Source organism: Acyrthosiphon pisum, chromosome A1 (genome assembly GCF_005508785.2).
Source record: "Acyrthosiphon pisum isolate AL4f chromosome A1, pea_aphid_22Mar2018_4r6ur, whole genome shotgun sequence".
In the NCBI taxonomy this organism is placed as follows: domain Eukaryota; kingdom Metazoa; phylum Arthropoda; class Insecta; order Hemiptera; family Aphididae; genus Acyrthosiphon; species Acyrthosiphon pisum.
In genome coordinates this window covers 167,914,880-167,919,730 of record NC_042494.1, presented here as the reverse complement: position 1 = coordinate 167,919,730, position 4,851 = coordinate 167,914,880, and the positions used below count along the sequence as shown (strand labels likewise).

Sequence of the window (4,851 nt, the reverse complement as noted above, 5' to 3'; positions counted from 1 at the left end):
AACTTTGATGAAGTTTTAACACTAATAAGTAATATTGGATACGGAAAATGCGAGGAATTATGCGAATACGTAAAACGATTATCTTAACTGAAATACTGAAAAAATGAGGAGAGCAGAGATGTCTGTCCCATTAGGATACCCTGATTGCCATTGCCCTGACGGCTGTATTACATTAGGTAATTGTAACAATACTTCATAAGAGGAAAATCCCAATTTGATAAGTTAAATAAAATTAGGGCAGTTACTAGCTATATAAAATAGCTTGAAATGCTCCTGATAGACTAAAAATTAACGGACATTTTTATTTTAGATTATAATAGAAAAAAATAGAATATACAGGCTGAACAATTTTGTACATAAACAAGACAGGTTTATATTTTGGTTTACAACAAAAACAAAAAAAAAACAAAAAAAAAAAATATCACATTATTTAGAGAAATATAATGAATAAGTCAATAGTTTTTTATACAACAAAATGGGAATAATTAATAATTAAAGATTATTACAATACTTTATAATTGTAAAACTATAAATACTTAAAATCAAAGTTATAAAATGTAGGTACTAATTTATTCAGATTTTGCTTTGATGTTCATAATATTTTTCAAAATATGTTTATGAAACATTTTAATCAATATATATGTTATAAATAAAATAATGCATATAAATACTATCATCACAGCGATTACGTCCAATAAAAGGTATTGGTACCAAGTTAGATTAAGTGAGTGAGGTATCAAATGCGGGGCACCTTTATGACGAATTACATATTCAGTCCAGTAAAGTATTGACTGTTCTGGAGACATCGGTCGGTTTTTGAATATGTCGGAAGCGATTTTAGCGTTTCACATATACCTATAAAAATACGTTTTTGTTTAAAATCAAATCCGATTTCCGTTTTAAAAATTGTCGTTTAGATAATTAAAAAATAAATCTCAACAAACTCACTTTTCATCATTTACTAGTTCTAATAAATTTTTTAAAAATGTATCCTTTTTCACAGTTAAAAGATCCATTGATATGGCCATTCCAGCGTTAACTAAGTTAGCTATATTCCTTGGTTGATCGTAAAATAATGGAAATCCGAGAACTGGAACGCCAGCATCCACTGTTTCATATACTCCTGACATACCTCCATTACTGATGAATAATTTTACATTAGGGTGCACTTAAAGTAAAAATACATTTATATAAACAAAATTCTAACTCATGTAATACATAATATATATGAATATAAAATATGACATAGAATATCCCGTTGAGGTAACCATTTTCTTATCATTACATTTTTTGGTTTATTCACCATGTTTTCTGCTTCATATTTCCATTATATTCGTTGGGGAACTTCGGCTAATGCTTCCTTCAGTGGATTTATTATATAGTCAGGAGATGTAGACATATTAACAATTGACCCTAATGTGAACACAATTACACCATGTGGAGAATTTTCAATAAACTCTAATATATCCTAAAACAACAATAATTATCATTTACTACGTATACATGATACGAGTTGATCCGTTCTTAATTTAAACCAATTTTATGACCTAAATTTCCTGATTTGTTTACATGTGTGTGATAAGATAACATATTTTCCATAATCGTAATAAAATAATATAAAAGTTACGAAGAATATATAGAAGTAGGTATCAAATGTATAATCTATGGCATATATTCTTCAATAGTAGTTAGCATAGGCGCAACTTGACCTATTTTTTGGGGGGTGCACAAATTGTAAAGAATCCCCAGACCCCAGACTCTTAACACTGTATAATATACAGAGCGTAACATGAAGATATAACAAAAAAATATGATATTTAAAAATATTCAACTTCACAACTTGATTAATGTTTTACCATTAAAATTATTTTTATAATCAGATTTACAAATCGGTTATTTTCAATTTTTTATTTTCAGTATTAAAAAATAAAAATATTTTTTTATATTATACGTATAGTGCAATAGAGTATACATTACATTATATAAAAATTAATTAAAAATATTGATTAGAACAAAAGTTATTTCATCTATCAGGTCTTCCTGTTATAGTCTATATATTTAAAATGTATGTTTATGCACTAGTTTTAATATGAGTGAAACAGTAACATATTGAGAAATAAAATTATCACAACCATTTTAACATGATTTTTGGACTAGAAGTAGAACAGCTTAAGATTTGAATATCTAGATTCTCAGTTTCTTGTATTTTCTTTTTTTTTAAAATAATATAGGTTCTATAAATCTTATTATTTGTTTAATATTAGGTAATAGTTATTGAATAAACATTGAAATATTTAATTTATAACAACATAACAGTTTTTTGAACGACACAATTTCACTGAAATATGGTCGGCTATTTCACGCGCTACCGCTTGTTTTATAAAATATAACGAATTATAAACAAGGAAACAATGTAAACGCGCTCACATTTATGGCCCATGGGCAGTCTTTTATCCTGCCAAAGATAAAGAGGACTATCGTCTCCATTAGTACTTAATGCAACGTTAAATGGGTAAATAAAATGAAATAATAAATATAATATATATGTATATTTTTGTTCATAATTTTGTGTATTCCACTAATGCTACTTTTAAATGAGCTATCAACCAATATTTAAGAAATGTGTCTTATGATGTTTTTCAAGTATAAAGCTTTGTAGTGAATTAACAATTGAAGATAAAGTTCTGAAAATCTCCACTGCTCTTATACTAACCAATATGAATCTAATAACACCCCAAACAACAAAATCTGTTCTCCAGTTTTGGAGATCTACCTAGCTCAATGAAAATCTAGCAAAATATAACTCTTTTTAACTGAAAAGTTTGAATTTTGAAAACAACAACAGCTTTTGTTGAATAGAAAAATAATAAAAATGTAACTATGTAGATGGGTGATTAAGCTAGCTTTAATATATGTATGCTATCAAACCCAAGCGGTATAACAATTTGAATCCAGAAAAACGTCTGTGTGAACAGTCCTGCAAAAAAATCATTTTTATTTTCATTTAGTAAGATAGATTTCTGAAACTAAAGAGCGGCTTCTGTTGTTTACGGTCTTGATAGATTCACATTGGCTAGGAGAGGTGCAGTGAATATTTTCAAAACTTTATCTTTAATGGTTAAATCACAACAGAGCTTTAAAAAAAATTAAAATACATTTTATTGGCATTTTTTGATGTTTTTCAGCTTTGTAATAAATTAACGATTGCAGATAAAGTTTTGAAAATCTTCACAGCACTTCTCTAGCCAATGTGAATCTAAAAAGACCCTGAACAACAAAATCCGTTCTCCAGTTTCAGAGATCTAAATGAAAATCTAGAAAAAAATAACTATTTTTTTAACTGTAAAAAATTTAATAATTTTTTTTTTTAATGTTTAGCAACACATTTTGTATCTACTTGACAATCCCTTTTTAATGAGCTATCAACCAGGAGAAAAGTAAAAAAAAAATAGAAATTTTGGGATGTTTTTTTGGATTCGAATCGTTATACCACTTGGGTGTAATATCGGATCTATCTCATTAATATTTTATATTGAAGCTAGTTTAATTACCCACCTACTCGTTATTACTGTATTACATTTTTTCTGTTGATTTTTTTTATTTCAATTACCATACTTCCTTGATTAAAAATCAAGAAAGTAAAAATATATTTGAATAATATGTGTCCCATGTTAGTTTAACCCGGTTGATAATATTTATGAATTTATTTTTATTAGAGAAATTGTAAATTTTTACATATTTAAAAAAAAATTGAATTAATTAATTATTGTGATATCAGGATTAAAATAACATTTCCATTATATAATTATTAATATTATTAATGTTTCATTAAATGCAGGGAACTGAAATTATGCCCGTACTAAAAAAAAATTATATTTTTTATATTAGTTAATAATATTATCTGAGCAGTTATGCTACACTTATTACTTGTTATTCACTCATTCTCACGAAAAGTATAAAACGTTTCGGTTTACAAATTTGCTGATCAAACTTTACGAACTATTAATAGTAATACTAAAAAATTATAGTCCTAAATTAAATTGTTATATTGAAAATCATAGAAAAACTGTAAAATAATAAATGTATGGTGTTATTTGAAAAAGATAATCACTTAGAAAATGATAACAATAAAATTTGTTAAAAAATATTTCTGAAAATTCAATATGTAGGTTGGTAGGTAATTTTCAAGAAAATGTGTGTTCTCTTTTAAATGTTTTTAACTTACATTTGGTATACACTTTGGAGGTTTCAAATGAATTCCGCCGACTTGTACGACGTTTTGTGGAAATGGTCTCGAAACCTCACTTATGAAATGACTATTTACAAATGTCATAGAAGGTTGAACAATGTTTGTCACCCAATTGTATGGTCTATTGATCGTATATTTTCTTATACATTTGTCAACGCTTAAGATCATCATATTGTAGACCAACAATACTGTATTTGATAATCTTTGCACAAATGTCTTAGGAATGGCGTGATCAGCATATAAATGTGAAATTGTAGCTGAATTTGGGATGTCACCGGAAATGACGCGTTCTTCAAATGTTACCATTGGCGACGAAATCAAATAAATCAAAGGCAAGTTTAGTTTACTAGCCAAATACAATTCGCAATCGTATTCCAGGGTTTCAATGATAAGTACGTAGAAATTTTCTTTTCTTTTCTTTCCATTATTTTATTTAATTTGACACTTTTACACACTGGATCACACATAAACATACGATTAGTTCTAATGAATTCGATTATTGACGTCGGAGAGATGAATAAACCCAACAAATCAGTTAAATTCATTTCTTGAAATATTGGAAAATCATTAGATGTATCTACTTCCGTATAGTTGTCTCGTTC

General features: G+C 27.2%; 1 pseudogene; it reads right to left on the bottom strand.

Annotated features, from left to right (window-relative positions):
• Positions 1-569: 569 nt before the first annotated feature.
• The window catches only part of LOC103308717, a 5,463-nt pseudogene continuing 1,181 nt past the window's right edge, over positions 570-4,851 (bottom strand).